At 38.1% G+C, this 14,456-nt stretch overlaps 1 long non-coding RNA gene across 5 annotated transcripts in view; it reads left to right on the top strand.

Annotated features, from left to right (window-relative positions):
- Positions 1-14,456, top strand: part of LOC105668813 (uncharacterized) — a 122,945-nt gene that overhangs the window by 60,311 nt on the left and 48,178 nt on the right. The window lies entirely within an intron of this gene.

The raw sequence follows: 14,456 nt of genomic DNA, 5'->3' as shown, positions 1-14,456 counted from the left end.
AATTTGTCGTCGCTTAAGAGCAACCCCGAGGCGTTGTCTATGACTCGCGAATAAAAACAAATTACGAAGAAAAGAGTTATTTATTTATAAAAAGTAGATATAAAACTGTTATTGATTATTTTTATGATAGGTTTTATATTTTAATATAGGTACACTCTTGGAGAGTGTTTTCAGACAATTTTTTAATAGACAAATTACAGATCTACAGTCATTAATTACGCACGTAATAACTAAAGGGATTAATTTTGCATGCTCATCACCGTCAGGACAAAAGCAGAAAAATGGCTGACAGGTGATACATAATATTTCTGCTGTGCATTACGAGGCCCCATCTCTCTCCCATTACACATCGCACATTGTAGGTGCAATTTTCACCAGTAGGCAATATTTCGCGTTATAACTCGGCCGGGGGTAAAACGCTAAAATCACACGGCGGCCGAATGAAATAAAATCAACACGTCGGCCTGTAATTTGCGAAAATGTCCGGCCGGGCGTCGCCGCCACTGCGTTACGGCCCGTGTTTGTTTGAGCACTTTCAATATTTATGCCTTCTGAACGCGTAAAAGCTCCAATAAGCCCAGCTTAATCGTGCAACAGCATTCACGGTAGCTGCTAATCCGCTGTTGAACGAATAATTGAACGGACATCGAGTTCGCTACCTTTTGACAGGTAGAAGGGCCGAGGGGGGAGGAGGTGTGTGAACTGGAGCATTATCGAACTGTTCCTATATTATTATAGTCCCGCGGTGGCTGCATCTGATGGCGATTAGGCCAGTATCAATTAACGCGCACCCCGCCTGCAATTGCTCGCATTAATCTCCCTCCCTTAACGGATGTCCCTAACAAACGGCAGTAAATCCGGCGGCTCTATCTCGCCCTGTATGCGCACGCACGATCAAATATTCTATTAATCGCGCACGCTCGTCAAATCGTTATCGCTCTGTGTCACTCGTACGCCGCGAGTTACTGCTAATGAGAAACGACGAGCATGAAATATTAATCCGCGAGCGAGCGAGCTAATCACCTAAATTTTTAAGTATATTTGCTGCGCTTAGATCTTCCCTGCAGTATTCGAAACGCACTGAAATTGCGAAAGATTTTTCTAATTATGATACGTTAATTATTGAAATATTGCTCGATAATTATGTACTGTTGTAACTTTAGAAATTTCGCCTAATTAATGCCTTGTTCATTCGTGCTGTCTTCGTTTAGAGTGGAAATTTGAATATGTTAATATTAAATAACATGATTGAGTTTGCAAGCGAAAACGCTAACAAAATACCTCATTAATTTAAATTGTACACATTTGTGCATTTCTATGTACAGAATTCGATCGATTATAAAATATTAGAATTTCTTGAAATTAAAGTCGATTCTTTTTAACAATGCTGTCTTCCAGAGATTATTCTTCAATCATTAAGAAGATAAAATGTTTTATAAATTTGGAGTGCATTTAATTTATTAAGCACCGAGAAGACTTTTAGAATTTATCTATCGTAAATTTTTACTGCGGAGAATAGAAGCTCGCGCGAATAGCCACTCAGCTTTAAGTAAAATCATTCGAGGTCAGTTGTTGCTTCGCCTAAACTCTAATCAGCAATTCTTTCTCCCTTTCCAGAGATCGTAGTTCTAGTATAGACGGGCAAAGAAAATGGAATTAACTACGATCAGCGTTAACTGAAATTAACTCCGGTGAAGGGATAAGGTGAAAAGCTCTTTACTCTTTCCTTGCAAGCATTGCCCTCTTTTCTAACTTATCATCGTGAAAATGTTTGAAATTGCTCTCGGCATATTCGATAATCTCGATAAGCGCTGTAGTTACGCTTCCGTAATCTCTTTGAAGTACGATCGCTACATTTTGCAGTCCATTTAGTCGTCTATGCCACGATATACATATATCGTTTTATGATGTATATGTTTTGCATCTTTGTTAAACATAAAATCATATCAATAATATTTGCTGGCTATAAAAAAACAGTGGGAGAAAAATATACTGCAAAAATAGGAATATTTGGAAATTATTTAAAATACAAAAGTACACGAAAATTTATTTTAAAAATAATATGTATCATTAACACAACATAAATATCTTTATTTTTCAAGATCACTCTATTCCATTAATTACCACATTAATTCGAGACGGTACGAGATAAGAGATTTGGATTACGTTTGAAAATAAAATTTGGGGTGGTTTAAAAATAAAATTGCGGAGTGCAATGTGCATCCGTTCAGATAATGAAAACCATTAAAACGGCGTTTGCGACTAATTCGTGGTATTTCTAAGGAAGACCATCTTGCTCCTTGTATCTTATCATGGTATCTTTGCCTTGCGTAACTGCCCCATCCGGCAATAAATAACAATTAGTGCGGTGCTATTTATTCTTCCTTTAGCGTTACCGTGTTGCTCATTAAGCGCATATCTGCGCAAGAAGTTGTTTTTGATTGTTTTGCGTAAATTCTTTATTTTGCGCTGATATCGCAGAATCTATCGATATCGATTTTTTTCGGTGATAATTTGCAATTGTGCAAGTCGCACTCTGCACAGTTTTTATAATCCGTTAATATTTATTGTGAATTCAGCAAAACTTTTATTTATGGTTTTTTCTATTTTTGCATTATCAAATTTCAAACTTTCTCGTCGTATTTTTACTTCTTTTTTGGCATACTTTGTAGATAACGCGAGTTTAGCACGCAACGACGCGTCGAGAAGAGAAGATTGATCGCTTCTTTAATATCGCGGATTACAGTGCTGCTCCGCGCAGAGGCGCAAAAACAGCACGTTGTAATAACTTCATTGATCTATTTTTTTTTTCATCGCAGACCATGCAACCGTGAACATCTGTAGAAAACCACACAAGGTTATCTAACGACTGATGCGACGCTGTTGCGCAAAATCGATAAGCGCATGTTGCGCAACAGATATAAAAACATTAACGATTGTAGTGCTAAGCTGCGATCATTACCACATTTGTACCGAGAGAGAGAGAGAGAGAGAGAGAGAGAGAGAGAGAGAGAGAGAGAAGAGACAGAGACAGAGAGACAGAGAGAGAGGGAGCAATAACTGTAATGAATATGATCTTTAGATTCGCAACATCAAAGAAAAACATCAATGATGTGAATTTATGTTATTATAAAATGATGTAAATTTATGCGGTATTATTTTGCAAGCAACTCTGCTTATTTTATATTTTAATCACCGGATATCCGCTGGATATGAGTGATTAATAAATACGATGTTCATCAAATGGCATACCGCTAAGGAGGAAATAATTCACGGATAATTTGCGTATAAATAGCTAGAGCTGTCGGCGATAAAAGCGCGCCGGCGCTTGGACGTCTGTCTGTCCATTTACCTCTGAATTTTTTTGCCCGGAAAAACCACCCGGTGACCTGTATATCAGTATCAATGAAAATACACCTGCGGTCAGGGACGGAATTATACTCCCTTATAGTTTTTAATGTCTCTCGAGACGTATATTGGCGCCGGATCGTATTACGCGACCTCGTTATTCGACGTGTGCACGCGGACGCACCGGAGGTCCACCCACACGGCGCCAGCGCGCGCGCGCGTGTCTATGTGTATCCCATAAAATTCCATCTCCGTTACGAGCGACGTGTGCACCACGAGGAGCCTTGAAAGCCATTGGAATAATTGAACGGAATGGGGAAGCGCGAGTGTTGCACGTGTGCGCAGCGGCGGCACAACACACCGTGCATCGGCCGAAAGCAACGCCGATAGAAAAACGGCGGAACGTTTTAAGCCCGGGGTAATCGTTAATTTCGCCGCACGACGCTGTATCGCCACTCTTACTCGAGTTCCGGCTGAATTCCGGCAATATGGCGTCGACATTTCGAGCGACTCTAAAGCCGGCCTTCCGCCGCGGTACGACCGGACAGATTAGAACCCGGCCAATCGCCGTAATTAATTAATCCCCCGAACCGCCGCGGTAACTTTACGCGACCGCTTTACGGGGCTACGAAAATTGTCGGGCGATATATCGATATAGAAACGTATCTCGTATAATGCTTTACTCTTGACCGCACGCACGATTATTCCATGAAATAATATCTATAAATCCTGAACGTGCTAAGAGCCCGTGGACTGAACTCTAGCCAAACTCATATGTTTGTGGCTCTTAAACGAGACAAATGCTCTAAATAAATCGAAATTATAGTTGGGAATATGTTACTTAAAATTTTGGCTGCATGAGCATAATATATATTCGTCGATTGAAAAATTAGAAAAAAGCTTGTTGTGCTCGTATAGCTCTAATAAGTATATTTTTACATCATTTTGTAATATCTATTATTGACAGAAGCAGTGAAAATAACCTTTCCAAGTAGAAGATTAAAAGCACAGATACGCTAAATGTTCTAAATGAAAGTGTTGGCATTGTGAGAATCGAATAATGCTGGAGGAGAAACGCAAACTGACAGTATCTATTCACACTCTCCGCCTGCTTCTCCTCGCTTCGTCCCACGGTGGTAATGGAAATCTTCCTTAGTACACCGAGGAAGGAGCACAATTAGAAGCGTTTTTGTAGGTCGTGATCTTAATTACGGGATCGATCGATCGGTCGAGTTGCCCTGAAGGCGGCGCAACCCTTCGACGGCTGGTCGAAGGACGGGTCGAGAAGGAAACCTTGATGAGGTCGAATATATATATACAGATACTCACATATTATATATATATATGTATATCTAACGGAGAAAGGACGAGAGAGAGAGAGAGAGAGAGAGAGAGAGAGAGAGAGAGAGAGAGAGAGAGAGGAGGGCTCTCCGGATGATCGAGACGATACCTCCCGTGGAGCGGCGTTCTACCACCCGCGGCTCTTTGTCCTTGTTTAGATCCCGCGCATCTCGACGAACGGGCGGGCTTACCGAAAGAGACCATTATATCGGCCCGCAAAGGCCCGCTCATTAATTCCCGTAAAACGACCGTGGACCGCGCGCCATTCCGTTTCGTTCCGTTCCGTTCCGTAGCCGGTCCGCGATCCGCCCGGAGGCGGACTCACGTGTGACGTAGGCATGCTAAAGCAATTCTCATATAAAATCAATCGAGGTGAACACGATAATAATCCGACACGACAAATACATCCCTTCCTTAGTTATTTAATCGACACCGAAGAATAAAATTCGAACAATAGTGAGATCGCGCCCTGTCACAGTTACGAAGAATCGTAAAGTTGTCTCTGCTCTGGCAAACTGAATAAACTCCGGGAATTTCTCTTCTAATGAAAAAATCAGGGAATTTTTACGGGATTTTTATAATTCTTCTCAATTTTAAATTAACAACGTTATTGGAAATGAAAATCGTTACTCTCTTTCTTTATTATCTCTCTCTCTTTCTCCCTTCACGCACTACTATAAAAATATGAAATTGATATGATATTAACAAAGATATTAAAAAGAGAGATTCACCGGGCATATTCATAAAATGAAAAATGCACTGTATACGTTTTTCATCTCGAAAAAAAAAAATTAATTGCCAATCAAATCTAGAAATGCGAATAACTGCGTCGGCATAATGTGCACGATTTCGCGATTTTAACGGCGTGGCAGCCGTTAAAAAACTGACGGCTGCATCGATCGCCGTAGTAGTCCACGTTTCGCGACGTAAAGCACGTACGCATTTACCTCACAAGTGTGTATACACATACATCTGATTTGTGTGTATGGGTCCTCGACGTACCGAGGTCGCACATACAGCTCGCGTTCTGAAAGGGTGCAAGGGTGTAGATGAAGGCCCTCGTGGACGTTTGAATTACGTCCCTTGAATACAAGCGCATTCAAGTTTGACCTCTATCCGCGGCTTGGAATAGAGATATAGCCCAAGCAAGTTCCACGATTTGGCTTTTCACGTAATTCGCAAATGTAGAACCGAGATAGAACGAGCACGATCTTCAGCACATTCGCACTATTTGCCCTGGTATTTTATCGATTTTACCTCTTTAAGCATGAATTCAGCGCATACACACACGTAGCTTCGTACAGACACGCCGTTTCCTTTTGCCGTATCCCAAAAATTTATCCGGATTAATTACTTCTAGAATATTACATCTACTACACTTTTTCGTCGATTAAATATGAATGTTGGATTTTCTGAATAGTGCGCAATTTTTCTTTATGAAAGCTACAATCATCATTTTCTAATCGATAAATGTATGTACATGTGAATCAGTACTTTAAATCTTCAATACGTATTTGCGCAAAGTCAAATTTCGAGTTATAATTTTCAATTAATAATGTATAAAAAATGCATATGATTACAAAAACCACAAGTAGATGTGAGTTTGATTAAAATCCAGCTTGTGGTATTTTAACATTTGATGATTTAAAAGTGAATAAATTTTTTAATGCATTCAGATTTGAGTTTAAAAGCGAGTTTAGAATTAAAAACTAATTTGAGCAAATACAAGATATTCAATATAATTTTTAACAATTGAAACGTTTGTCGTTTTCTTTAGATTTTCTGTTCGCCAATTTTAAGTTCCTAATTACTGAAAGCTTAAGTCATTAATTAATCAACCTTGAGAAGCACAAAGAGAAGCATAGTTCGATACTATAATGCGATCAATCTTGTTGCAATAGCTAGCGAATTGAGCCTTATTTTATCAATACGTTAAAAATTCTCCACGAATGAGCACATACGCCGTATAAAGATAATAGCGTTCGGAGGCTTAATAAGAGGATAATTAAGGACAACCCGGCGTGTAATTTTGCGTAATCAGAAAGGAACCGCAGGTAAAGCCGCCGTAATATCTCAACCTTCAGTTCGACGTAACCGCAAAATTTATGATTCTGAAATAATCCGCTAAAATTTATCCTGTTGAATTAATAAATCTGAGAATTTAGAATCGCAAAATGTGAGCTGCTAAGGAAAGTTAATATATTATACGTTAATAAAATATTGTTTGTTTAATCCTAAAAATAAGTTTCTATCTTATATTTATAAATTTATATATTTTGTTTTTACTATAAATACTATAAAATCATCCAATTTATTTTTATACATTTATGCAGAGTGTTTTTATCTAATTGTGTACGTATAGCATCAACTAATTTTTCTCTTTATACACTAAGAGAAAAAAATGGTTGCAATAATAACTTTCAGTGTAAACACAGATATTCGAAATTTTAATAATTGAAACTTTATTTCCACTTATTGCTTTATATACTTTGGATAATCTTGAATCACTAACTGTATTCATAAGACAAAGATATCAAAGTTAACTAAGTTAACAAGTCGTAACCCAACTGTGCTTAGAACTTTTTAGTCTTTAGCATAGCACTCGCCTGGTACCTTGCAAACCTGTTTGCTTATCTACCTGTATCGTAACAAAATGCAAATCTATGCAACATGCTATGTTGGTCATTATTGCATTTAGTAACTGGTATTACATGGAAAAAGAAGACTGCGTTCAAAACTTTTTCAAATTAAATCAGAGATTGGGACCATTATAACATTGCTCAGCTCTCATTTCTATGTTATCAATACATAAAACAGATAAAAAAGAAATTGTGCATTTTTAGTCGACAAATAAATATTTAGTTTTACAAGATATGTGTATTATATGTATATATATGTATTTTATATCCAATTATATAAAGATCGGTTTTATAAATTGGCATGTTTATAATTTTTATATTAAAAAAAAAAAAAGTTATACTTTTTTTGTGATAACAGATGTAATTAGCAAAAATTTATATAATGTAATTTTTTTCTGATCTATATCAGATTGTGAAGAGATTGAATTTAGCAAAATTATGTTGGTTATTTCGTGAAATCTCTCGTTCTCGTCGTGAGATCGAGCGGATAACAGCTGCGAACCGATGCGATCTTCGCCGATCAGAAATCCGGGATTCGCGAGCCAGATTGAATCATGCGAGAGAGCGGAAACGTCAATGTCCTAACTGAGCGGATCAGAGCCAAAGTGGCGTGTAATTTTTAAGCAATTAGAGAGGAAACCTCTCGTCGATCGAGGGTGACGAGCCGCGATCTGAGTTTGACCAGCGGCTGACTCTCTCTTTCTCTCTCCTTCTTCAATCTCTCTGTTTCTCCTCGTCTTGAGTATAATGGCCCTGAGCTCGATAATACACGTCGTGCCTTTTGACAGATGGTGCGAGGACCGGCAAATTGCCGCTTTAAGCTTGTCTGCTGCGTTTATCCCTTCTCACGCTAATGCGAGAACGCGGGCCCGAGACGTTGTTTTGATAATTTATTGAAATCGTCGAGGGTCTAAGTACCGCGCCGCGCTCTACGTAAGAGCGGACCCACCACCCGTGAAATATATGGCCCTGCGAATTACACGAGATGTCGGACCCGCGTCAGTGGGCAACCCGACGATACGATATTTCCCGGCGGAGATACGAGAAGCGCGTCGCCGCATTGATATACCCGAAGTATCGAACACCCGGGGCGCATATCATGGCATGTATCTCATCAACACTCGATGAAGTCCTAACTCTTTCACGGCTCTCGGCATCTCTAAATGTTATTTCTTCATTCAATACATAAAAACGTATAGTTTGAAAACAGTAATAAACTTTTTTTTAATATTAGATTAATTCAGAGTTTATGTATATTTTCGACGAATTCTAAAAATAAAAGCAAAATTTATTTTAACGATTTATGTATAAAATTGTATTAAAATCAAAGATAACACACATTTTATTTTATTAATCAATATTATATAATACACATTTCTTTATTATAAACAATTTGTTGCTATTTTAATATTCCATCCGTGTTAAAAAAATTGATCGCTTACGAAGTTACGAATGCACTTGATATCATAAAAAAAACTTTTTTTACATTTTACACGTTAAACATTTTTCCATTTTTATCACTGAAAATTTACATAAACAAGATTATTCACGTGTTCATTAAAACGACTTGATTTCAAAGACTGTGGAGTTGTGCGAAACAACAACAGCGCAAACATTTCATTTATACAAATGTAGGACACTAGCGCGGCGTGGAATTTGTATTCAATCCGAGATTCCAATTCGGGTATCCGGCGGGATTAAAAGGACCTTGATTTAAGCAAGGCCGGGATTATCAGGTTCCCGCTATCTTGCACGTAGACTGCATAAAACACAATCGTATCGTTCGAGCGCTCCCTCCGCTATTTAAGTCCCGTGCATTATGATGCCGTTAAGACGACATATTTAATATCGCTCTTATCCGCGCTATCGGCGACAGCAATTAATGATGCTTTCATTATCTCATGTTTTCTGCATTACACGTGAAGTAATATAATCCTGATCGAATAATTACATAATTCTGATCGCGATAACGATCCGAGAAATTCAATTCGACAGCTGCACGAAATAAATATCGACCTAATTAGCCAGGTGTTTACGGCGCGTTATTATACCTCGCTTCTCTATCGAATTTACTGAAAGTGGCATACAATTATCGAGAAAGTCCCGAAGTCTGATATAAAACCGTGAAGGGAATTAAAAAAATCGGAGCGCGTATTGATTGCAGACGACGTTTTCATTCTAGTAACGGCTCCTCGCGAAGGGAGCGAGTTTAATAGCTAATCCATTGCGCGCTGAAGGACGCGGAAATACGCCCGTCAGTCATACTGCGATTTCACGTGACATCGCGATGACGGAATTACTCCGCAAATTAATTCACTACCGCGTGCGTCGCGTTCTCGATCAGCGTTATATTCACGGATTTTTATTGGCAATCAGAGCGAAAGAGAGGTTCGACTACTATTTATTGTGAAAGACTGCACGATAATAGAATAAAATTAATTGCGTCGCGTATTCTAAGATGACAGAACTTGCCAGGATATTGTACAGATTTAAAGAATGTACGTGTTGAACGAGTAAAATGCTAATAATAGTACAATTTTTTATTCCAATCTTGGAAAATGTTTGCATCTATATTCATTCACATTTTATAATAGTTATTACTGTAATAATATGATATTATAATACAGTGTAATAACCATCCTGAAATGTGATTATCTGGGATTACAATTTAAGAATGACAAAAAAAATATAAAAATGTATAAAAATAATGTGCGATTGCAACGAGAAATTTTCCGATGATTACTTTGCTTTTATCGGCGCTGCAATTTAGTCTAATTTATGTTAAACGGCTTGAAATCGAGGGGTCGTAAAAGATCAATCTTCCGCTTTATTCGTGCAACTCTCCCGTCTATTTCTCTCGCCGGGAGGAATCTCTATCAAAACGGAACGTGCATCGGGCCCGGTACTATGGAAATGAATAAATAATCAACGTCTAAACTAGTTAAACGATATTGCGCTTCTAGGAGCCGCCTCGCGGCGCTAGGATCCTGCATCCATTTACTTTTGAAAGGCGGTCTTTCCGTGCCTTCGTCTATTACCTCTAGCCCGTGGAATGATTAAAGTGCCGGATGAAAGATTAAAAAATGCTGTGTAGCGCGCTACTATAAGCGCGCGAACGGCCAAAGAGCGCGATTGCGCGCACAGCTCGGATCGGATTTGATGTCGTGTCAAAAGAACATATTACTTGCCACTTGGGCTTGCACGCTAATGGTCATCTCTCTTCCGAAATAGTAAATGATGATGCCTTTCACAATCATCATCGTTTAATGCTGCTGAATATCTCGCCAAGACATTCTTTTTGTATCTAAAGAGCCAGATTTCACAAGGTGAACAGTATAACACTTTTATATTCATTTCAATAAGATTATTTTTGAATTTTTTATTTTTAAATGATAATTGTATTAACTAGAAATATACTGATTACTCGGAATTAGACAATATAATCTGACGAAAATATTAATATTTTTTGGCAAACGTAATATACTATATATATATATATATGTACAATCTATAATAATATTGTTCAAAATTATCTGTTTGAAAACTTCTTGACACAAATCTTATTTATCAGAAACCTGACAATTGCGGCTATTTGCGGAGTTTTACGAAAGCAAAATAAAGAATAGTTTTTTGTATTTTCGCATGTGCGCACAAGTGTGATTCGTTTCGCGGCTATTTTTTTTTCGGTGGCAGCAATTACCAAAACGGTAACGAACGCGACTGCCTGCCTCCTCTGTAATTGCGAATAATTGAATGAAAAGTGCCGACTTCGTGCAACAGGCGAAACGTCAGTGGCGGTCTTTGACGTGCCGTTTTGTTAAACCCCTGCACCATCTGTAGTGATAGCGTCGATATTCTCGCGCGTATATTTTAGAATATTGAATATCATAAATTCAACGCAAACATTCGTTAGATGTCTAAAATAATGATTCAGAATTTTTATTTTCCAAAAAATATAAATAAGATGATATAAATAAAATAACTCTTAATATGCAATTAGCTTATCATAATTATAATAAGTTATTTGTTAATAATAGTATCATAAATTTTGATGCTTTTGAAAAACTTGTTTAAAACAGACTTAATAAGTAATCAATGCTTTATTAGAAGTGACGTATCGATGTAAAAGTACAAAAGTCAGAACTTGACTTGAAGTATCGGTATCTTTTGAATATATTTTGAATATATAGCGATACTCTCAGTTTTGCTCAAAAATCGCAGGACACAGCCGTCGCTACCACACATGTATATGCCTTCTCGTCACGTTCACGACGCGCACTGCTCGGCAGAAACAAAAACTCGCACGCGCGGGCGTGGAAAGCGTTGCATCCGCGCCCCAACGTTCGCCTGTTCGGTCGTATCGTACGAGTGCAGCGGCGCGCGTCGAGGTGGAAACGCATCGCATACATACATCGGCAGTGCTGGTTTTTTACCACGCATGGCCAAATACAAAACGAAAAATGATGCAGATACAAAAAATGGTAATTTCGTTAGTTTTAATTCTCGCGAAATTATTGCAGGCGATGTTTAACTAACTTTAATTGATTAGAGAAGACTTTTTTAGCGGAACTTGTAATTAAAGGAGTAACAATAGTTTTACTGTCGTCGGTATTGTTAACTCTCGAATAAATATCACAGGAATATAAAATATTTATTTTTATATGACAATTATACACATAATTAATTAAAATTAATTAATGAAAATTATCATAAGAACGTCATATTTATTATTCATAGTAACATTTTCAAAAAATATTGATATTATTTTCTTTAATAACAGTGGATATATAATTCAGTCTTTTTAATAATAAGAGCTAGAAATTTTCTTCATGTTTTTTCCATAAGTGTTATTGCATTTTCTGATTAAAAGTAAAAAAGTAAAGGAACATTTAAGAATTTAAACCCTTCAAAAAACTCCCCTTTACTTTTTGACATTCCTTCGTAATTTTGTGCATCGACAAATTAATTGCTACGTCGAGCCCGATACAGCGAAAGATGAAAGAGCGAACGATGTCACAAAAAGTTTCATGTTACATGTGCCGCGGTCGACTGTCGGAAAATCAAAATTAATTGGCACATAGATGGTGGAATGTCTCTATAACATGACATTTCCTACTTCACTACTTAACCCAATTCAATCTTATTGCTAATATCGACATTCTATAATAAGAAAGACATTTTTTAAGAAAATTTTTTCTCGTTATCTTTGTAATTTTTATGAAACCCGTTTTAAGCTACTTTACAATTAGGTTAAAGACATACAATGTGTCAAATGTCACTGAATTAAAAGAATTGATTTAGTCAAAAGTATATTAAATCTAGATCTCATTATATATATCTTTGTTTATATATTTTATATATATATATATATATATATATATTGAGATCTAGATTTAATATACCTTTAACTAAATCAATTCTTTTAATTCAGTGACATTTGACACATTGTGTGTCTTTAACCTAATTGTAAAGTAGCTTAAAACGGGTCTCATAAAAATTACAAAGATATCGAGATATATATGCAGATTTTAAGAAATCATATATCTTGCAAAAAGCACATGATATATAAAATTGGCTAAGTTTGCAAGTTAAAAATTTTACCACGCCGCAAAGATATATCGAGACGTATTGATTTTTACCACGATGTGTTTCATCGGAAAAAATATGCTTGTCACTAATTACTTAGATATCGTCGGCGCTAAATAAACCCGACATGAGCGTGCTCCCGCGAATGTCGGTAACGGGTTAGCAATTTGTACGTCTCGTAGTTACTCTAATCGCCGGATTGGTCGAGCCGTTGCTTCTCACCTTGCTCGAACCGGCGCAAAAAGAGAAACAGAGAGCGGCGAGAGAAGAGCGGTTGTTTCTTTAAGTGTGGACGCCAGCAGGCAAGTGGAATCGCTTTAATTTCCGCGGTGAACATTGTAATTAAGGACCCTAGAGCGAGACGCAGCGCTCGCGCAACAATTAAAATAATGACTAGAATGCCGCGCGACTACGAAACGTTTAACTCGCTACGTAGGAACCACATCGGTGATTTAAATCGATAGTTTTTGGGGCGTAATCGACCTGTTTTCTCTCGTGGTCTTAATCGTTATTGATTGCCCCGCCGCCGCAACGGCACGCGGAATAACGATAAATTAGAGCCGCGCGAGTCACTTTTCTGTAAGTTCGGTCTATTCGTAATAACACGCTAAATCGCGCTTCGTGGCGGCGGACTTGATTGCGGCCGCGGGCGCAATCTTCCGAGTAACAAACGTCAGCGTTGCACGACAGGGATACGAGCCCTCAGGACCAGCGACCTTGTAAAAGTTGCGGACGAACGTGTTAAGAAGCGACGTGACGATGAAGAGAACAACAAGTCAATATGACGGCGTGACTCGGAAATAATAATGTAAGGATAACGCTAGGAATGTTTTGCTCATCATATCATGAATTTAAATTGATACATCTTATTGAAAGTACAAAGTAAGCAGTATAGTTAGAAATAAGGATGGACAGAAAGTGATGGAATGTTTAGAAAAAAATAACAAAATCAATAAGATGTGAGTAGTGTAACATTTTTTTATCACAGCGACAATTATAAAATTTAAATCGATAGATCCGGCTATTAGAGAGTATTTTTTCGTAACATTTGAAAACACTTGTACGAAAGTATGCGCACATCCGTATTCGAAGGACAGTCAATCGACATACTTTGTCCGCGATAATAATTATACGAGATGAGAGTAGAGAAAAGGAGCGTGCGGAGTCGAGCGACTGACAGGGAATTACTAGGCTGAGAATTTCGGGAACGAGCCAAATTAGGTTCAGCTTCTTCTCTAAGGCTGCGAGGAGCAACAGTTGTCTTCCACCTATTTCAATTCCCCGATACTTCCGAACCGTGGAGGACGTGCTACTTCGCGACGGCGACGACGGCGGCGGCACAATTCTCCATTGTACTGTCGACAGTGCAGCGTAATGTCAGCAAACGCCTTGAAAGGTCCTCGAGGAGAATGTGTTCAAAAGGCCATTGTTCCGCCCGTGAAACAAGTGTACGAGTCATTCTTTTAAATTTGATTTGGCCGCACAACGGTGCCGCAATCACGCGCCTCTCTTTTCCTCCTCCAGACCTTCACCTCTTTCTCG

Source organism: Linepithema humile, chromosome 3 (genome assembly GCF_040581485.1).
Source record: "Linepithema humile isolate Giens D197 chromosome 3, Lhum_UNIL_v1.0, whole genome shotgun sequence".
In the NCBI taxonomy this organism is placed as follows: domain Eukaryota; kingdom Metazoa; phylum Arthropoda; class Insecta; order Hymenoptera; family Formicidae; genus Linepithema; species Linepithema humile.
This window is presented reverse-complemented; position numbering and strand designations above follow the sequence as displayed.